We start from the raw sequence: 23,458 nt of genomic DNA, 5'->3' as shown, positions 1-23,458 counted from the left end.
GTTCCTCAGCGTACACATCACGGACAAAATGAAATGGTCTACCCACACAGACAGTGTGGTGAAGAATGCCCAACAGCGTCTCTTCAACCTCAAGAATCTGAAGAAATGTGGCTTGTCACCGAAAACACTCACAAACTTTTACAGATGCACAATCGAGAGCATCCTGTCAGGCTGTATCACCGCCTGGTACGGCAACTGCTCCTACCACAACCGTAAGGCTCTCCAGAGGGTAGTGAGGTCTACACAGCGCATCACCGGGGGCAAACTACCTGCCCTCCGGACACCTACACCACCCGATGTCACAGGAAGGCAAAAAAAGATAATCAAGGACAACAACCACCCGAGCCACTGCCTGTTCACCCCGCTACCATCCAGAAGGCGAGGTCAGTACAGGTCCCACAATGCTGGGACCGAGAGACTGAAAAACAGCTTCTATCTCAAGGCCGTCAGACTGTTAAACAGCCACCACTAACATTGAGTGGCTGCTGCCAACACACTGACTCAACTCCAGCCACTTTATTAATAAAACATTGGATGTAATAAATGTATCACTAGTCACTTTTTTTATTTATTTATTTCACCTTTATTTAACCAGGTAGGCAAGTTGAGAACAAGTTCTCATTTACAATTGCGACCTGGCCAAGATAAAGCAAAGCAGTTCGACACATACAACGACACAGAGTTACACATGGAGTAAAACAAACATACAGTCAATAATACAGTATAAACAAGTCTATATACGATGTGAGCAAATGAGGTGAGATAAGGGAGGTATAGGCAAAAAGGCCATGGTGGCAAAGTAAATACAATATAGCAAGTAAAACACTGGAATGGTAGATTTGCAATGGGAGAATGTGCAAAGTAGAAATAAAACTAATGGGGTGCAAAGGAGCAAAATAAATAAATAAATAAAATACAGTAGGGAAAGAGGTAGTTGTTTGGGCTAAATTATAGGTGGGCTATGTACAGGTGCAGTAATCTGTGAGCTGCTCTGACAGTTGGTGCTTAAAGCTAGTGAGGGAGATAAGTGTTTCCAGTTTCAGAGATTTTTGTAGTTCGTTCCAGTCATTGGCAGCAGAGAACTGGAAGGAGAGGCGGCCAAAGAAATAATTGGTTTTGGGGGTGACTAGAGAGATATACCTGCTGGAGCGTGTGCTACAGGTGGGAGATGCAATGGTGACCAGCGAGCTGAGATAAGGGGGGACTTTACCTAGCAGGGTCTTGTAGATGACATGGAGCCAGTGGGTTTGGCGACGAGTATGAAGCGAGGGCCAGCCAACGAGAGCGTACAGGTCGCAATGGTGGGTAGTATATGGGGCTTTGGTGACAAAACGGATTGCACTGTGATAGACTGCATCCAATTTGTTGAGTAGGGTATTGGAGGCTATTTTGTAAATGACATCGCCAAAGTCGAGGATTGGTAGGATGGTCAGTTTTACAAGGGTATGTTTGGCAGCATGAGTGAAGGATGCTTTGTTGTGAAATAGGAAGCCAATTCTAGATTTAACTTTGGATTGGAGATGTTTGATATGGGTCTGGAAGGAGAGTTTACAGTCTAACCAGACACCTAAGTATTTGTAGTTGTCCACGTATTCTAAGTCAGAGCCGTCCAGAGTAGTAATGTTGGACAGGCGGGTAGGTACAGGTAGCGATCGGTTGAAGAGCATGCATTTAGTTTTACTGGTATTTAAGAGCAATTGGAGGCCACGGAAGGAGAGTTGTATGGCATTGAAGCTTGCCTGGAGGGTTGATAACACAGTGTCCAAAGAAGGGCCAGAAGTATACAGAATGGTGTCGTCTGCGTAGAGGTGGATCAGAGACTAACCAGCAGCAAGAGCGACCTCATTGATGTATACAGAGAAGAGAGTCGGTCCAAGAATTGAACCCTGTGGCACCCCCATAGAGACTGCCAGAGGTCCGGACTTTAAACAATGCCACTTTATATAATGTTTACATACCCTACATGACTAATCTCATATGTATATACTGTAATCTATACCATCTACTGCATCTTGCCAACGCCGCAAGGCCATCACCCATCCATAATGTACATATTCTTATTCATTCCTTTACACTTGTGTGTATAAGGTAGTTGTTGTGAAATTGTTAGATTACTTGTTAGATATTACTGCACGGTCGGAACTAGAAGCACAAGCATTTCTCTACACTCACATTAACATCTGCTAACCATGTGCATGTGACCAATAAAATGTTATTTTATTTGATAGTGTCTATTGAGTAGATAGTACAACAGTAAACCACTTGAAGGGACAGTTCAGCTATTTTACATATTTAGATGTCTGTTTCCTTATCTTGAAAGCAGTCACTTCTTGTCCGTAGACTGCTTTCCAAGGTAATTAAATATCTAAATATGTAAAATCTAATAATAATAATATTATGAATTACTAGTCACGATACAGTGAGCAGTGTATGAAACAACCTGAAGCGTCACAATAATTTATTCCCTAAGCTTTTCCTTATACACGCCAGAGCTGTTTGCCTACCTAATCTCAAAGATATATCTGTTCTGTGTTTGTTTTACAGTCAGTTTAGTACCAGGGGTGCACAGGGCAGTGCTCAGGGCAGTGTGGAGCTCTTCTGTTTCTCTGTGCATCCCAAATGGCCCCCTATTTCCCATGTAGTGCACTACTTTAGGGCTCTAGTCAAAAGTAGGGAATAGGGTGCGGTTTGGGACACAAGCTCTGTCTAATCCTGGTCCATTTATCATACTCTCCCTCCATTCTACCCTTGTCTTTCCCCACTGACAAACTGGTTGAATCAACATTGTTCCACGTCATTTCAACCCCAAAAACTCTGTGATGACGTTGAATCAACGTGGAAGACTGATCGGATTTGAAAAAAGTAATCGACATGGCACGGTGACATTTTTCGAAGCTGCACGGGTTCTGTGGGGGTTCTGCACGGGTTCTGCAAACAGGAGAGCGAGGTGTACACATGGAGTGACACTTGACCAGTGAGAACAAATTAACACCCAAAACTACTACTGGTGCATATTCACATGGCATCCAAATGTTCAGTTGGGAGTGAATAAAGAGAACTATCTCATAGGATAGGATACAGTGGCAAGCAAGCATAAGGGAGGGGCATTTTCCTCTAGCAAACCTACAGGCAATGTGAGTACAAGTAGCGTTTTAAATAAACAGGAGATCTGATACTGCAGCTAGCGATTGCATTACGTGTACCGCGTGAATACCAAACGTCCTCCTCACTGATATTGTCAGAGGAAGGTTACAGCATATTATCATTTCACTCGTTTGCACACAGAACAGGTGAGGAAAATGTCACCCTGGGACCTTAAAAAAAAAAAAAAAAAACTTTCCCACTACTTCAAAATTCGACCCTTGATGTCTTGTCTCCCTCTCTTTCTTGCTTTCTCTCCCTCTTTCTCTCTTTCCCCTTGCGTGTCAGTCAGCATGGTAGGCCAACGGCCGATGACGTTTGATTTAGTAAATAACAATAGTCCCCCAAAAACATCCTGCTCCTTCCCCAGATGTTCCTAAATGGTTGTATTTTACATAGACTATTTGTCAGAATATTGAAATCATAAACAGAATCATATTTAGAGCCTTTTTACCATTTGATTTCACACCAATTCCCCAACCTAACCCGCCAAGACAATGCGCTGTAGGACGACGGTACCCAGCCCGGTGCTAACGTGTTGCTCTCTGCTCACCGAATGAATGACAAATGGAGGAATGGGCGATAATTGTGCACATTGCTTCACAATTGAATTTCAGTTAGGCCTAACTGAATGATAAGGAGGGTGAAGAAGTTTATTTAATTTCGAACAACAATAATGTAATGATGAGTTTGTGTTACGCCTATTTATCAGCGTTGGCGCTCATGTTGATCATTTGATCGTTTGACCGTGCCTTCCGGGTTGTTACCATTCTCTTTTGCATTTTACTTTGTAAAAAGAATATGTTACGGGACTGTTTGATGTATTATAACTATTACTTATCACATTTATTGTAAGGGAAACGAAAACAGGCTATGTGGTGCACTAGGCCTTTTAGAATAATGCCAAACATACTCTTGATTCTATCCAAGTTGATGAGTGCGGGGAAACAAATGAAACCAGTCAGCCTGCGCAACAGGTCCTTCAAAACTCCACCTAACCTATGCCAAAACTAATTTCACACATCGGAGTAAAATCACAATAGTCTGCGTGACATATTATTGTCAAATTGTACATGAAGAGATGGACGCAGCTTGTAATTGACAGACGCAGGGAAAGGAGCATCACTTTATCAAATCCTCCTTCAGTCACATGCAGGTAAAACGTTTTCATTCAATAACTCAAAGGTTCAAGAGGTTGTGCAGCTCTTTTTCCAACTTCCACCTGTTCCAGGAATATCTGCAGTGTCCATGAGTTCAACACATGACCACTCGTGCTGCAGCATTTCTCTGGCTACTAAGCAGAGACTAGTAACATAATAGTAACATAATACACTTGCGATATGCTATTCTGTTTTCTTTTAAATATAGAGTGCCAGTCAAAAGTTGACACACCTACTGATTCCAGGGTTTTTCTTTATTTGTACCTTTATTTGTACCATTTCTACGTTGTAGAATAATAGTGAAACCATCAAAACTATGAAATAACACATATGGAATCATGTAGTAACCAAAAAAAGTGTTACAAAAATACATCTAAATATATTTTCTTTAATTAGATTCTTCAAAGCAGCCACCCTTTGCCTTGATGATAGTTTTGCACACTCTTGGCATTCTCTCAACCAGCATCTCAACATGGTTGAAGAAAACACTACTAAAGGACACCAATAAGAAGAAGAGACTGGGCCCAAGAAACACGAGCAATGGACATTAGACCGGTGGAAATCTGTCCTTTGGTCTGATTAGTCCAAATTTTAGATTTTTGGTTCCAACCACCATGTCTTTGTGAGACGCAGAGTAGGTGAACGGATGACCTCCAAAGTGTGTGGTGCCCACCGTGAAGCACGGAGGAGGAAGTGTGATTGTGTGAGGTGCTTTGGCCGGTGATACTGTCAGTGATTTATTTAGAATTCAAGGCACACTTAACCAGCATGGTTACCACAGAATTCTGCATCTGGTTTGCGCTTAGTGGGACTATCATTTGTTTTTCAACAGGACCATGACCCAAAACACACTTCCAGGTTGTATAATGGCAATTTGACCAAGAAGGAGAGTGATGGAGTGCTGCTGATAATCAGATGACCTGGCCTTCACAATCACCCGACCTCAACCCAATTGAGATTGCTTGGGATGAGTTGGACCGCAGAGTGAAGGAAAATCCGCCAACAAGTGCTCAGCATATGTGGGAACTCCTTCAAGACTGTTGGGAAAGCCTTCCTCATGAAGCTGTGAATGCCAACACTGCCTTGATGACAGCTTTGAACAAAGTGGCTACTTTGAAGAATCTAAATATATTTAGATTTTTTTTTACCCTTTTTTGGTTACTACATGATTCCATATGTGTTATTTCATAGTTTTGATGTATTCACTATTATTCAACAACGAGTAGGTGTTTCCAAACCTTTGACTGGTACTTTATTTTCTAATTTCCACAATGTTTCTTTAGACCTGCCAAAACAAATTGATAAAATACTTCTTTGTGATGGACTTGAATGAGTGGTTTTTAGTTATTATTTACAGCACAGAGTAACATAAACTAATGAAAATGCTATTAAGTTATTTTGGAAAAGTTTTTTTTTTGTATTTTAAATGTTACCTAAGACCTTTACAAAAACAACCAAATTATTATTCTTCTGATAGCATATATGAAATTTATTAGACTGCTAGAATGTTGGTGTACACTGAAAGTGTACAAAATTGTCTTTAGGCGTACGTTTTTCACTCGGAATTTGTAGAATTGTACAAAACATAGAGTCAAGTATATCTAAGCAACTATTGTTATATTTTTACATGGATATATTCCCATGTTGATGCACTATTTATCATGCGTTGGTGCTTATGTTTGCGTACCTTGCTGGTTGATATGCAACTGATGCAGTATGCTAAAGGAGACGCCCGGAAACGTTCTCAACATTCTGTAGCGGGTACTTATAGGCTCAAAGGCCAGGCGGTTCTAATGTTAAGACCATATTAGTCCGCAGGTCAGGTGAACTTTGAGCCTATAAGATTACTTACCGATTACGGGGGTTAAGTTCAAGTTCTTAGGTCTATATTTAGTTGGTGGAAATGCCATAGTGAAGAAGAGAGGGGTAAAAGACGAGAAAGAGAGCCTATTTGCCTTGTCAACCTTCCTGTTCTTAATCTACTCTGATCCAGTTGGAGAATAAATGAATTAGATCACTCTTAGTTACACACACACACACACACACACACACACACACACAAACACAAACACACACACACACACACAGTCCTCCCTAGTTTAATTGAACAGACAGGGCGCAAAGGCCCCCAAAGCAACATCTAGGCTCTCTGACATCAACAGAACCATCATGCAATGGTAGGTGAAACCTGCGCTAACCGAATGGAAAGAGCATTTCACCAAAACAAATACAATCTCCTGCCTTGGCGTTTTTTCACTGCCTTGGTACAGATCACATAATGTACATAGTGTATTCTGAAGAAGAGGGACACAGATTAAATGCATCCACTTCAGTATGGCGAGAGTCTGAGTCTCCCCTTGGGGAGTTATGTGTACTGTGACGTATATCACTGTGCATCTGAAGACATCTGAGAGGATGAGAGAGGGGCGAGGCAAGGAAGGATTTTCGAAGGATGTCAGCCATCACTGAGGATAGGAATGATGATAATGAAGATCATGAAGATGATGATGACAATGATGACGATAAAGACGACGATGATGACAATGGGGATGACAATTAAGACGATGATGACGACAATGGTGATGACGATAAAGACGACGATGATGACAATGGTGATGATGATGACAATGATGATGACAATGGTGATGACAATGGTGATGACAAGGATGATGACGATTAAGAAGATAATGATGATGACAATAGTGATGACGATTAAGACGATGATGGTGATGACAATGGTGATGAAGATAAGGACGATGATGACAATTTGCTCCTATCCATTGGCATGGCAGTGAGCACAACAACATACTTTGTGCCACGGACACCCATGGTACAGTAAGCAGGACGACCTTACTCCGTTCTCCAACTCTCCGCTCCAGTCATACTCTCACCCTCCCCCTCCACCTCCTTTTTGTTATATATCTCTCCCTCTATCACCCCATCTCTCACTGCATGACCTCATGGAAGGAGGATCGCCCTAAAGCCACAGTGGTTTTTGAACAGACAAAAGTACTAATCTAGGGGAAGCTGCCGTCGCTTGTGGTTTGGAGGACGAGAGGGGGAAAAAGTGACTAAGCCGCGCGGCTCCTTTCTTCTCTCCAGTCCTTCATAAACGGAGGGATAAAATAGAAGGAGATAATATTTAGAACAGGCCTAATTTCAATGGTAATATAAGTGAAAGCGGGATAGAGCTGGTGGTTTTGTGAAGAGGCTGTGGGATGAGGCTGGTGGATTCTCTCACTGGCTCTGAGCCGCTTGCTGATCCAGCCTAAGTTAGGAACCACATCCCGGGCCCAACCTATAGCCTCTCCATCTGCAACCAATGTGCGCATTCAAAACAGAACCATATGGACCTCGGGCGGGATAGTAACACGGTCTCGCACACACACACACTCCCTCTTGAGCTAGCGCAGACATCTGATACTCATTCACACTGCCGGCTAAATGGGTCCCTCATCACCACAGACTTGCAAGGCATTTCAATTGAAATATGTTTTTATTTGTGTGGCCTCTACTTAAAAAGAGCCTATAACATAACCTCCAAGTCAAACCGATGCAAAATGATAACTGAACTGAACTTCCACCCTGACCAGCATTGCGGAAGACTTGTCGAGTCTTGTTACCAAGTTTGCATTTGACAAAATACCAATGAAAAAAATCCTGATGAAGGCTAATGACCGAAATGCGCTGGCTTTACTTTGAACAATAAAATAAGCGCTTTCATCAACTTCTACTGTGCACCAAGAGTTGCTGAAATGTCTCTTCATTCAGTCGGCAACTCAATTGACGCCCCTCGGTTGGATAGCGAAGTCGCGGCAGTGTTCCCTTCCCTTTGACAAAATGGAAAGACAAAGTAGAAGGATGCGGAGGGCACTCAGTAGAACACAGTACGGTTAGTTCGGATAGTTCGGTTTTAAGGGTGCCCCACCGGAGAGTATGGTGAAGGCGCCTTTAGAAGCTGATCTTGGGACATTTTTGAGTTTTCCACCAACTAATGGCTAAGATTGGGGGAGGGGAAGCTAATCCTAGATCTGTACCCAGGGGAAACTTCACCCTAGAGCAAGCCAAGCCAGCAAACTCAGAGGCCTCATTAACTTGTTAGCTCATTAGCTTACCACAAATCCATCCAAAAGGGCGCTGACTTGCCAGGTCAGTTCTCTCTGACTGTTGAAATGACTGTCATTATTAACAACTGAGAAACCAGGAGGGATATAGGCTGTGTCCCAAGTGGTACCCTATTCCCTATAGAATGCACTACTTTTGACTATGGCCCATAGGGCTCAGGTGAGGTCAAAAGTAGTGCACTATATAGGGAATGGGGAATAGCAATGGGGATAGCAATAATAGTTAGTTACAACTGTTCGGCCATTTGTCTCTCTTAAAAGAACACTATGGCCGCACACTAAATGGCACTCTATTCCCTATATGGCACAATACTTTTGACCTGGCCCATTGGGCTCTGGTCAAAAGTAGTGCAGTATGTAGGGAATAGGGTCCAATTTGAGATGCAGCCCAGGAGGGATACAGTTCTTTCAAGACAGACAAATTGCCAAACAAACAGTTGTAAGGAGTTTCCTTGTGTCCTTCCTAAAAAACAGATGAATTGCTGTCAAGATTAAATGAACTCTGATTTGCCATGAATGCACAAATAACACAAATAACGGCATGAGTGGAAAAAAATGTTATATTTAATAAGGATGGACTAAAGGGTATTTCATATCTGTAACCAGTGCATTGCCAAGACCCATGGAGTAGGGACACAGGAGCATGATCTGACTTTGCAAGAAAGGAGGCCGTATATGTACCAACCTTCTCAGAGTAGGATGTCCATGTTATCCTATTCATTGAGATTTAAAAGCTTCCGTGGGACAACGTAATGGCAAGTTATTACCTATGGGGGGGGGGCGCCATTCTATGATTCAATGATTACATAACCCAAATGTGTACTCCATCTGTAAATGCGGAAAAAAATGTTGGTTAATCTCTGGTTGGTTTATCTCTGGTAGAGATAATGGATGGGCTGGACATGCCAAGAGATGAGTTCGGATTGGTCTGCCATGTAGCTTGCTTCTGTCTACAACATGAACTGCATGTGTATGTGTGGATAATCCTGTCTATGGATGTTTTTTTAAGATATCACGAAGAACCTAACATGTTTTGCTACTGCTCTCAACATTGCTGCCCTGAAGTTAATAGTGCTACGGACAAAGCTCAGTGGGAAAATGTTGCGATGGACATGTTGCGATGGACTACTTTCTGGAGAGTGATCGTGCCATGCTGACTCTCTCTGACTCTGAAAAGGAATCAGACAATGAGGATATCCCTGATTTAGTTAAAAACATTTTTCATTGAACCAGACATTGTAGAGTCTTCTGATGACAATGGTGGGGAAGAAATGGTGTCATCACGGAAGAAGTTGACCAAGTTTTGAAATCAGTGGAATGCCCGGTGGAAGCAGAGAGATGATTGCCAAATGTGTAGAGTCCAAAAAGAGAACACAGAAAGAAGGCTGTTGTATAAAACACCTGTCTCCAGATTACATCTTCAAACTAAGGGCAACCATGGCACCCATGACAGAGGGAGAAGCATTCAACCATGTATATGGGTAAGAGTCTAGCTACATTTTCAGATATTATACGTTTCTAATTTTGTCAGAAAGTCGTTTTCATTTCAAGTTAAAGCGTACTGTTAGGTAGCTAGCTAATGTTAGCCGGCTGGCTCGCTAGCTAACGTTACGTGTATGATCTGTGTAGGAGCTCTAGGGGACGACAAGCCTAGTGGAATTCCAAGTTGAATGACCGTTCAAATACATTTTTCCCAGTCAGAGTTTGTTTTATTCCCAAATTCCCAATTGTTTTGAACGCAGCATTAGTGTTGGGGATTATGGTTCATTGTTTAGCTAGCTAGCTACAAGTAAAACAAAAGACTTCATTATGCAAGTAACCATTTCACTTTACTGTTTACACCTTCTGTAAATTAAGATTTTATTTGATATAGTGTGTGTTTACTTACCAGAGTGGGTAATGTGAAACACAAACATGACCTGCACCAAAGTCAGATCAGGATATAGGCCAAGGACTAGATAAACGTTTATTTTTACAATTACTTTTTTCTACTACTTTCACCACTTTTAGTCTTGAAAACGTTGGTTGTTTCCTACACTGTGAATCCTTAAAGAGGTGGGTGGGGCTACGGCTTAAGAGGGTGTGAACGATGCTGAATGGGTGTAGACAAAGAAGAGCTCTCCAGGAGGTGCACCAAAACATTCACAGGCCATTTTCTCAAAAGTGGAGTTACAAGTTTATCAACTTTCAAAGCAGAATTACTTTCTTGTTGTTCCTCAACTGCAGTGTATGATATTCCATTTTCTAGCTCGGAGTCTCTACCTTTAGCCACTGTAAAAAACACACTTTCAAATTTAGCTACATAAGACTGAATCGAGCTGGTCGGTCAGGAAGAAACCGTGAACTGATGTCTGTCATGACAGGATTCATACATTGTAATTGTATTATGAGCGTTCATTTTTGTCCTCTTTCCGCCGTGTAATTCAATTGGAAAGGCAAGTGGCATCTTAAAAAGAGAATAATTTAATTTCAAGTTTCCCTCTAAACCTGATAAAATTAGGATTTGGAGACGATTTATGCATTTAAAACTGAAGTGGTCTTGTTTCCGCCATGCCTCGGCTCTGTACTTCAAACAACATCAAATGTGGAGACAGTGAGATCTAGGATAGGTCTGTATCGGTTAATGGTTCTTTCAGACAACCATCCTGGGCCTGTGCATTTCCAAATGTGGCAAAATCCAAAATGAATGGAAGAGATAAGCACCCTGTTTTTTTGCTTATGTTTTCCATTCATTTTGTTTGAAGCTGCATCTCATTAACCAATGGGCTGGGATGGGAACTCATCTTGACATTAGACTACGATGGAGGTTTGAAAACATCTGACAAACTTTGATTTTAGAGTGTACTATTCCTTTAACTGTCATTCATAACGGCCCTTCAAGACTTTCTCCAGGTGTAGACAATCTCAAAGGCCTCTCAGCCAAATTGAAAGAAATAGAGTTGCCTTTAACTTTACTCAAGTGATTTCAACAATTGAGTTAAGTAGTATGGCTAGGGGTACAACATGAAGTGCACACCTCGTTAACAACAAAGCCTTTGAAATGGAGCTCCCTGCCCTAGCCAACAAAGTAGACATGTATTAGCCCATCACCAAACAGTAAATCAGTAATGCCTGCCCAAGTTGTGGGCCAATGGGGATCAGGTACCTGATGACCTACTGTATACTGTAAACTCCCTCCCCCTCTGACATGAAGACAACTATTATAACAACTATAATTACTTTAAACGTGCGATTAACCATTTGGCACTTTTCTTTAACTTTTCCCATCTTCACATTTCATATGTTTCTCCTATCCCCCTGGCAAAACCATTTAAATCTATATGACTTCAGTATTGCCGCTCTTAATTTGGGCTAGTGTTAACTACAACGACATTTGACTCTTTATTGCGAACAGAGATAGAAGTCCATTAAAGGGCTGTAACATAGTGCTAAAAGGCTCCTGGGGTGCTGCCTGCCTGTGTGTCTTTAAAAAGAGGCCTTTCTACATCATACTGAATGCTCCTATTGAGTGAATACAGAGAAACACACTGACCAGAGTAGTGGTCTACAGCCGCATGAGGGAAGCTATCAAAGGAACCCTGTATGTGAACGATGAAGGCAAACTAACTGACACCCAAAAAGTCAGGTACAGTTTGTTCAGATAAGCAAAAAAGGTGTGATTGAGCCGACACTCAAAAAGATGTCGCATAAAGCTTACTTCATTTTCATATTATTAGTATTATTATTATTATTTTCACTGCATCAGGGATAGCGCACAGAAGACGTTTCAGCTTTGCAGTCTCATTCAGTGTGTAGGTACAACTCTTTTTCATTCAGAACAGCATTGGTAGGGAACACAGGTGAGCAACCGATTAGCAGCAGGTGCTTCTAATCAGGGTTGTCACTCATCTGCCAATCAGGGATGTTGCTTCTCTGGTCTACCTGCGTACAAGTTACAACCACATCTGATTTGAACAATATGTTTGATAGATATCTTGATCGTTTCTAGGTAAATAAAGATGGATTCCGGAAGGCATCATTTAAAGACCAGTCTGATGATAGTATATGCCAGCGCTTTTTCACAATAGACTTGATGATATAAATAGCTATCATTGAAAGTAAGTATATCGTTATTGTTGGGCTTCGTGGAGTAATCGATGGCTTCTGTTCAAGCTTTTAATTAGTTTTTAAAAAATCCTTATCAAGCCAGGTATCGGGGTATCGTCTCGAGTGGAAACGCTCAATGAGAGAATTTGATTGTCTATCATATTCTTCCTCTGTGTCAGATGCGACGCAGTCTATGAAGTTGGCTGCCTTGTATCTATCAGCTGTTAGTATAGTATTTTATTTTATTGTATTCTAGAGTTAATGTAGTTAAAACGTTTATTTTTTTACATTTCAGAACCCCTCCAGATCATTATTCAATTGTCTATATAGCGGGTTGAATATTTCACATAATCTTTGGAAGGATTATTTTCATAAATTAAATCCAAATAGAATTTCCCCATTAGGAAATGTGTGTAGTTAGAGCTAATGGGGTTCCCATAGCTGTTCCAAAGGTCTGTAGGTGGTAATATTCCTCAAATTGTTTTTAGTAAGCACTAGTTGCGTAAGCTCAATTATATCATTTACAGGCACATCGCTTTCCCGGCTGGAGAGGAAGAATATGAGAGCCTCTATACCTCCATCATGAGGAATATTTGTGTATAGCAATGAAACATCAAGAGTGACTAGCCAATCACAGAGGACGAATATGATAAATAATCAAATTCTCTCCCTTATTATTTACTTAATAAATACCAACCAAAACAGAAGGACCCCTTGACTACTTCCACATTTTGTTACGTTACAGCCTTATTCTAAAACTGATTTTAATTTTTTTTTTATTATGGGGAGCGTTGCTGCACAGCTATTTTCAGGTCTCTCCAGAGATGTTCAATTGGATTCAAGTCCGGGCTCTGGCTGGGCCACTCAAGAACATTCAGACACTTGTCCCGAAGCCACTCCTGCATTGTCTTGGCTGTGTGCTTAGGGTCGTTGTCCTGTTGGAAGGTGAACCTTCGCCCCAGTCTGAGGTCCTGAGTTCTCTGGAGCAGGTTTTCATCAACGACCTCTCTGTACTTTGCTCCGTTCATCTTTCCTTCGATCCTGACTAGTCTCCCAGTCCCTGTCGCTGAAAAACATCCCCACAGCATGATGCTGCCACCACTATGCGTCACCGTAGAGATGGTGGTAGGTTTCCTCCAGACGTGATGCTTGGCATTCAGGCCAAATAGTTCAATCTTGGTTTCATCAGACCAGAGACTCTTGTTTCTCATGGCTGAGAGTCCTTTAGGTGCCTTTTGGCAAACTCCAAGCGGGCTGTCATGTGTCTTTTACTGAGGAGGGGCTTCCGTCTGGCCACTTTACCATAAAGACCTGATTGGTGGAGTGCTGCAGAGATGGTTGTCCTTCTGGAAGATTCTCCCAACTCCACAGAGGAACTCAGGAGCTCTGTCAGAGTGACCATCGGGTTATTGGTCACCTCCCTGACCAAGGCCCTTCTCCCCCGATTGTTCAGTTTGGCCGGGCAGCCAGCTCTAGGAAGAGTCATGGTGGTTCCAAACTTTTTCCATTTAAGAATGATGGAGGCCACTTTGTTCTTGGGGACCTTCAATGCTGCAGAAATGTTTTGGTACCCTTCTCCAGATCCTGTCTCGGAGCTCCACGGACAATTCCTTCGACCACATGGCTTGGTTTTGCTCTGACATGCACTGTCAACTGTGGGATCTTATATAGACAGGTGTGTGCCTTTCCAAATCATGTCCAATCAATTGAATTTACCACGGGTGGACTCCAATCAAGTTGAAGAAACATTTCAAAGATGATCAATGGAAACAGGACGCACCTGAGCTCAATTTTGAGTCTCATAGCCAAGGGTCTGAATACTTATGTAAATAAGGTATTTGTTTTTATTTTGAATACATTTGTATAAAACACTGTTTTCACTTTGTCATTATGAGGTACTGTATGTAGATTGATGAGAAACATTTTTTAAATACGTTTTAGAATAAGGCTGTAATGTAACAAAATGTGGAAAAAGTTGGGGGGTCTGAACACTTTATGAATGGACTGTACTTACTTTCAACAATATCTATTGTCAATAAGCACTGGCATATACTATCATTAGACTCCTCCTTAAATTCTGCCTTCCAGAATTCACCTGTATATACCAGTGGTGTAAAGCACTTAAATAAAAATACTTGAAGTTGTTTTTTGGGGTATCTGTACTTTACCATTTATATTTTTACTTCACTACAAAAACAAAGAGAGATTTTTTACTCCATACATATTCCCTGACACCCAAAAGTACTAGTTAGATTTTTAGCAGGACAGGAAAATAAAATTCACACACTTATCAAGACGGGTCATCCCTACTGCCTCTGAGTGTTGAGAGTGTGACCATGGTTATACGTGAATTAAAATTGAACAATTGATCCAGGGGGGGGGATTGAATGTCTCTGTAGTAACCAAGAAGTTTGATCTTCCCATCTAGCTACTTAGCTAGCAAAGATATAATTTATTTGACACAGCTTAGATGTATTACAGTTACACTTAACTTACTACAAGCAGAGGCGCAGCACGCACCCCCAGTGAGGGTATTGAAATTCACACCGTTGGTATTTCAAAATACCGTGGTATATGGTATAAACTGTATATCGCCCAAACCTAACATTCATAAAAGGATGTTTCCCCATGTAGATCACGAACCTCATGTAGCACCATAACAAAATGTACTAGCGTTGTATGCCCTCAGACGTCTAGGAACAATCAAATAAATGTCTAACTTGCATTACTAGAGGAGTTATGTATGTGTTACTGTGTTTCTTGCAATAAGATTTATAGTGGAAAAAACATCCCATGCCTTGAAAGTACGCCTTGGAGAACATAAATCCGCTATCAGATGTCAAGATATCACCTCGCCAGTTGCGAGACACTTCATAGAACTGAATCACTCTAATAATGAATTATGTTGCGTCAGGATCTAGAAAGTTCCTCCACCACGCAGAGGTGATTACAACAACAAATGACTCCAAAGAGAAGCCATGGGGACACAGCAATTCTCCAGTGTTAAACACTGACAGTGTGTAATTTACACACCTGTCCATATGGGTCCACACTTTTCTGTGTTAGATTAACACACTGCTTAATGTGAAGCTGTATTAGTTTTTGCCTTTCTGCTGAGTTACCAACCATCACTGTATTTGTTAGGTGACAGAGACTTGGTTTGTCTTGTGGCCTTCACCAAGTGAGATTCTAAGCAAATACTCTGTCATTAAACACAACACAAGTATTTAGGGTAAAAAAAAAAATTAAAAAAAATCATGGTCACATTATGTTAGCTTGAAAATGTATGTGTAACTCCTATTGGAATCCAGCCAAAGTTGGCACAGCCAACAGTTGGAACTTGTATTCACGCGCAACCTGCATTCAACCTGCCCTGGTTATTAACACCATTATCAAAATGAACACTAGGTCACACTGGCCAATTTGCTGTGGATATATACATCTAATTCCGTATCCCAACACTGTTTAAACAAATAACTAGATTTCACCTCCTTCCTCTAAGAAAAATGTAGACTCTTGTACAAGAACACGGTCCATACCATATTTTGCATATAATTTATGAGTTAGCCCCACATATTTATGAATGACCTAGCCTGATGTCCTGTGTGGTAAGCAGTCATCAATTGATACAATGTATCCAAGTGAACAGACACCTAAGGCAATTGATTCATGAAAGGCTCACACCTGATATCCCTAATTGCCCTTCACGCCCCCTCCCATACCCTATAAGTCTTCTCTGTCTACCTTTGCAATTGTAACTTGTATGGAGGCAGATTAGAGAAGCCACATCCTTAATTGGCTGATGAGTGGCATCCCCGATTAGAAGCACCTGCTGCTGCTCATCAGTTGCTCACCTGTGTTCCCTGCTGTTTTGAACAAACAAAAAAGATTTATGCCTTACACACTGAAGGGTGCAAAGCCTTACGCAACATCTTTTTGAGTGTGGACCCATCACACCTTTTTGAGTGCGGACCCATCACACCTTTTTGAGTGGGGACCAATCACACCTTTTTGAGTGCGGACCCATCACACCTTTTTGAGTGGGGACCCATCACACCTTTTTGAGTGCGGACCCATCACACCTTTTTGAGTGCGGACCCATCACACCTTTTTGAGTGGGGACCAATCACACCTTTTTGAGTGTGGACCCATCACACCTTTTTGAGTGTGGACCCATCACACCTTTTTGAGTGGGGACCAATCACACCTTTTTGAGTGCGGACCCATCACACCTTTTTGAGTGGGGACCAATCACACCTTTTTGAGTGCGGACCCATCACACCTTTTTGAGTGCGGACCCATCACACCTTTTTGAGTGCGGACCCATCACACCTTTTTGAGTGGGGACCAATCACACCTTTTTGAGTGCGGACCCATCACACCTTTTTGAGTGCGGACCCATCACACCTTTTTGAGTGGGGACCAATCACACCTTTTTGAGTGCGGACCCATCACACCTTTTTGAGTGGGGACCAATCACACCTTTTTGAGTGCGGACCCATCACACCTTTTTGAGTGGGACCCAATCACACCTTTTTGAGTGCGGACCCATCACACCTTTTTGAGTGGGGACCAATCACACCTTTTTGAGTGCGGACCCATCACACCTTTTTGAGTGGGGACCAATCACACCTTTTTGAGTGCGGACCCATCACACCTTTTTGAGTGCGGACCCATCACACCTTTTTGCTTATCTGAGTTTACAGGTTTTATACACCAACCACACTTCTGAGAGCACGATGGTCCCCTTTTGATTTTAGGTACAGTTTGTTCACCTAAAGCGCAGACCTGAAAAGGTGTGCGCGCCACTGACATTACCAGTTCTACAAGACCGCCACATTTCTTTATAGCACAACATATGCACTAAGAATTCCAAGATTTAAAGTGAATGTTCACTTTTTTAAATGTTCTACTTATTTTCTACTTCCCTTTGGCCTTGTCGATTTCCTCCAAACCGTTAAAAAGCAACGTCCAGAATAAGCTTAACTTCAAAAAAGAGAACTGATGTCTTCCACAGTAGAAGTTAGAATAGCCTTCAACACTTACCGCAGTAGAGAGACTTCAACCCCAACACCCTCAGCTCACTTATGGGTCAGTTTTTGGATTCATGAACGTCACCTGAAAAAAAGAGCAAAAACAAGAGGTCATCATTACATTGCGATTAAGGGGGGGGGGGGGGGGGGGACACACACAATGTAAACACATATGGACAGCGTAATGATTACAAGGTCATATCTTGCACACATAAATGCCAATGTTATGTATTCAGTTTTTCACGGAGTGTGAATTCCCACAAACGTTTTTATTGGACAGAGAAGAGATAGGAGAAGAGTGTGTGACGAAGGCAGCGGGTCACATTCAAACCCACGCTGACACTGGTAGATGTGCTGCAGGCCACAGCGCTGACCTCTAGTCCATGCGTAATTGCCACTTAAGCTGCTGTTGTTTTGATTGCAATGAGAAATATCTCATTAGGTTCTGTGTGAATGATCACGATTCGCTCAGTGTGTTGCCCCTAAAAACAGAGGTCAGGGCATCTTTAATAAATGACGCTTACCGTCTCCATCTCTAGCGTAGTGCTGTACATTTCTGTCCCCCCTCCCTTGCATATAGGCATGCAATGTGCTTTTCATACCTGCTGCCTATCCAACAGAGAGCCTATATGTGGGAGAGGCAGTGTAAAGTTATGACGCATCACACGGCACCACATGAACGTTAGCACACATTGTACGCAGGCACACAAACCCGGAAACACAACATCACGATTATTGAACGCAGCTTTGAAGTTGGCAGCCTTGTCGTTATCCTGATTATTGTGGACGCTGCTGAAGTAGGACATGTTGTCCTCGTAAAACTTGGGAGGGAGAAGAAGGCGGTGGCACCCTATCCCCTATGCGGTGAGCTACTTTTGACAGGAAACCTATGGGCCCTGGAAAAAGTAGTGCTCTGCGTAGGGAATAGGGTACCATTTGGGATGCGGGGGGGTGGGGGTGGGGGTGATCGCTCACAAGCTACTTAGCTTCTAAAGAGCCTATTCACCTGCCTGTGACTGTCAGTTACCGTGAGTCAACCTTAATTGATCCACAAGCATCCCTAACTACCTGGGTTTGTGGCACGACGGCAACAAATAAATACAATAAAGCAGGAGCTGTTGCCGGAAAACTTCAAGGCCCAGTAGGGATGAGAGGACGGTAACAGGAAAGGAAATGGACAGACCAGCTCATTAGACACCTAATAGGAGAGAACAGGACTTTCTGCTTTCCATTGCAAAATGTTTTTAATTTCGATGACAACTCATTTCTGGGTAACAATTAAGTACCTTACTGTGATTGTTTTGAATTCAAATTGTGAAAAAGAAACAAATAGTTTCTTAGCAATGAGCAATTTCTTAAGCAAGAATTGTCTTAGGACTGTCTGGGAGTGGTCTGAGTGGGCAGGGGAAAACTGAACATTTGCTGTTATTGGCCGAGAGGTTTGGAACTCTCTTTCTTATTGGTCTGTTAAATAATTTACCGCTTGGTGAAGTCAAAACTCCATCCCAACAAAACATGCTGGTCTTTTCAAACAGCTCTTACACTAAAAGGGCATTATCGTAATTTTCACAATTGATCATTTTCACACAGTATTATTCCAACTCATATTGTGGAAATTTGTCAAATTAATTTTTTGGACTGAACTGGGCCTTTAACCTGATATGTTGTATGTTCTCACCTTAGAGCAGTGTCTGTTGAGACCAAACTACAGGTACAGTAACTGACAAAATAAAGGAACACCAATATAAAGTGTCTTATTAGGGCCACAATGAGCCAGAACAGCTTCAATGTGCCTTGGCATAGATTCTACAAGTGGCTGGAACTCTATTTGGAATTATCATTCTTCCACGAAAAATGTAATCATTTGCTGGTAGGAAACGCTGTCTCAGGCGCAGCTCCAGAATCTCCCATAAGTGTTGAGATCTGGTGACTGAGACAGCCATGGCATATGGTTTACATCGTGCCCTGTGAATGGGGGCATTGTCCTTGGTTTTTGCTCTGACATGCATTGTCAACTGTGGGACCTTATATAAAACAGGTGTGTGCCTTTCCAAATCATGTCCAATCAATTGAATTGAGATGTTTCTACTACAAAGGATGATCCATGGAAACAGGATGCACCTGAGCTCAATTTCGAGTCTCATATCGAAAGATTTGAATACTTAAAAAAACAAACATTTGCACACATTTCTAAAAACCTGTTTTCTCTTTGTCATTATGGGTTGTTGTGTGTAGATTGATGAGGAAAAACATTGATTTAATCCATTTGAGAATAAGGAATCTGAATACTTTCCGAATGCACTGTACATACTGAAGATGTGAACCTAATAATTTGGTAGGATGAAGTCAGGACAAAATTTAACGAAAAATGGCATGTGAACATAACACACACACAGAAAGAGAGAGAGAGAGAGAGTCAAAACGGTCGAAACAAACATGCCTTTGATTCTACAATTTGAAGCTAATTGAGAACAATGAAGAAAACAAGCTAATACGGGGCACATAAGATCTTTTATTCATGGATTAATCAAGACAATTATTCTCTAGTAGAACCATATTATTTTCTTTGAGGGTACAATTAAGAGCGTTTCCAACAAAAACAACCAGAACCCTTACACGACTAAACAATTACTCAGCAGAAAACACCACCACTGAGCTAGAATCATCCACTCATATCCCTGTTCTATGGAATAGGGTAAAGTTGCCCCTACTCAAAAAAACAAAAAACAATTTGGGTTATTTGGTAACCCAGCACAGGGTTTATATTGGACAGAACACACACAGGGTTCATTTTGATGCAGGCAGTTGGGTTGTGTAAATAACCCAACAAGTTGGGTTGTGTAAATAACCCAACAAGTTGGGTTGTTAAGGATTACCCAAACATGGGATAATTGAACAATAATTCAACATTTTTTTTTTGTCTCAATGGTCTTTTTGAATATAATCCTTCAAGTATTTCCAGGAGGCGTGGTTTATTACGGGTGTGGCTTTCAGATAAATCTTATTGGCCACCCGTAAGATTCATACCTCCATTCCTAAAAAAAATTAAAAAATGCATTTGACGCATTCTTCTATAATATTACGATTATTTATTACATATTACAACAAGTTATACAAATGGGTGGGTTGATTGCTGATTGGTTAAAACCGCATTCCAGCCGGTGTCTATTCCACGGCTAAATCTATGATGTTGAAATGTTTATTTACTCTGTTCCATCTGACTGCGTAATCTACTGTTTCACCAGCCCAGCCAAGCAATTTATAAACTTGTTCTCTACTATAAAAGCATCTAGACATTATCTCACATTTCTTTTACACTAACATTCAGTTTTCAACAGCGGAGATTTGTATAAACCTTGATGTCTGTCTCTCCGACATTTGCAACATTGTTTCAATATTCAAATTCAATCTCCAGTTGTCCCATAGTAATGAACGTGTAGGGAGTCGGAACGAGACAGACAGGCAGGCAGCGTTTCTCAACTTGTTGATATCATGAATCAGCTGGCATTTTTTACTTGGCTCATCATGCTCTAGCGACTCCTTGTGGCGGGCCGTGTGCCTGCAGGCTGACCTGGTCGTCAGTTGAAAGGTGTTTCCTCCGACACATTGATACGGCTGGCTTCTGGGTTAAGCGGGTGGGTGTTAAGAAGCACGGTTTGGGGGGGTCATGTTTCGGAGGACGCATGATTCGACCTTCGCCTCTCCCATGCCCGTTTGGGAGTTGCAGCGATGAGACTGGATTGCAAATTGGATATGAAAAGGGGGGTAAGAAAAAGGAAAAATAACAATAACTGTGATCATGCCCTTGAAGCCAGCCCTCAAATTAGTCTCGGGCCTAACAACACCGGTGCCAATATATCCTCCAAACACCGACTTCGAGGGCATTATCACTTAAGTATTCCACCTTATTGTATCCCAACAATGGGATTTACATAGGCTTTCAGAAAACTCATACACTTTTGTAAGTCTCATTGAAGCAACAAAAACGTCAATGTTCGACCTTAACATCTGATAATAGTACAACAGAACAGATGAACAGGAAGGACATTTACTCTCACGGGTGGCTAAAAATAACCATCTGAAAGCCACACCCCTACTAAACTACACCTCCGGTCTTCTGATCTAACACGCAGGGTCATGTCTCAAAACCTACACGTAGCACCAATAAAGAAAACAACCCAACTAAGTGACCAAACAACCTAGATCTAGGAAGCTGATCCTAGATCTGTACCTAAGCGAAACTTCACCCCAGAGCCTGTTTCTGACTGTTACACAGTCAGTTGCAGAACAACCACTGCCACCCCATAAGATATTCCATAATACCACAGAGTCAAACCCACCTTTAAAAAAAACCTTACACTAGGATCTCTCAAGATCCGTTCACATTCTCTCGTTAGCTCGTCTGAACACGTTCCAGATATCTGCAGAACCAGTTATTCTAGCTCTCCTCTCCTCCATTCTCTCCTTCTCTTTTTCTCCGCCGGTCCACACAGCCTCGCCACTCTCCCATCTGCAGCTGGTGGCCTCAACACCTGGAGGATGCTGGGTAATCAGAAAGACAGCTGGCTACCCAGGAGAGGACAAGAACAAGCCACAGAACACACTTAACACACATGCGTGTGCACATTAGAGCACACACACACACACACACACACACACGTACGTACGTGCACTAGCCCGCACACACTTCACACGCACACACTCCTTAACATAAATACCTTCATTTCACAGTATATGGCATGCGACATGCTCAAAAGACGCGTTCAGCCTCGAAGACATTTGCGTGTGCGTGCAGGCACGCATGTGTTTTCATGTGCGTTCATGTACATGTGTGTTTAAATAAATGTCACTGTGCAGGTCAGTGCTCTGTCCGTGCATAGAGGCGAGGGTGAGAGGCTCACGACCCTGCCACGATAACCTAACTAATCGAGGTCTATACATTTGCTCAGGAAAACACAGAGGTCTGTCACAGAGGTAGCAGAATAACAAAAGACAGGCCTTCCCCTCAGAGAACATCCACCATGTCATTGAGTTACTGGGCCCCATCCAGTCCACCTCCTGCACTGCTGGTGGGAGCATTGGGCAAAAAGTGAGGATCCATACAAACATACACACTCTCCTGTGCACATAATGCACGCACGCGCACACACACACACACACACACACACACACACACACACACACACACACACACACATCACATCACATCACATGCACATACACACAGACAAACCGACAACAAGTCTATCCCCTCCACACATACACGTACCAGGCCCTCCCTAAGAACTGGGAAAAGGCTGCTACCTGTTTGGCAAGTGTTCTATCAGCTGTCAAATATTACTGTCCATGCTAGGCGAACATTCAGGCAGCTATAGAACATACCTGTTTGAGTGAGGATCTGAAAAGGGTTCAATTATAGGGTAGCTAGCAACCTGTTTGGCAAAATGTCAGGTAGTTTGTGAGATAATACCTTTCGTGAGACATTGACCAACGAAAGACGGTACAGGGGTACAACCAGGGTAAATATGTGGAGAAATACACACATGGTGCAAGGCATGCAGTTGGACAAACACATGAATACAGTACATTGCCGGCACACCAAAACATCCATGTGTTGTCTCATCCCAGTTGTCAGTTCTGCTCAGAAAAAAAAAACACTGAGACATTCAATAGTAGACCAAGAGACACTGTGAGACAGAGAGCATCTCAATAACACTTGTAGCCCCTGAGCTTCGGTGTTGCGATGTCAATGCAGTACTAAGCACAGCACTACTCAGATACTGTTTTACAGCAACGGTCAATTAAACTACAATGGAGGTCAATTGATCCGGAAATGACGAGCTTAGGTCAGTGGATCCACTGAGCACTCACTGACGGTGCTACACCCTCAGAAAGAAACGTTACGATTTGTTCC

General features: G+C 42.1%; 1 protein-coding gene across 6 annotated transcripts in view; it reads right to left on the bottom strand.

The window, feature by feature from the left end:
* Positions 1–23,458, bottom strand: part of LOC110492317 (transcription factor SOX-6) — a 155,049-nt gene that overhangs the window by 103,166 nt on the left and 28,425 nt on the right. For all 6 annotated transcript variants that reach the window (XM_090203137.1, XM_090203145.1, XM_036951247.2 and 3 more), the window contains exon 2: positions 17,558–17,629. The gene's annotated coding sequence lies outside the window, so the exon portion shown is untranslated. The remainder of the gene's footprint in view (positions 1–17,557; positions 17,630–23,458) is intronic.

This window comes from Oncorhynchus mykiss, chromosome 2 (genome assembly GCF_057628025.1).
Source record: "Oncorhynchus mykiss isolate SJ-2025 chromosome 2, ASM5762802v1, whole genome shotgun sequence".
Taxonomy (NCBI): Eukaryota; Metazoa; Chordata; class Actinopteri; order Salmoniformes; family Salmonidae; genus Oncorhynchus; species Oncorhynchus mykiss.
The sequence above is the reverse complement of the archived record's forward strand: the minus strand, read 5'-3'. Positions and strand labels throughout refer to the sequence as shown.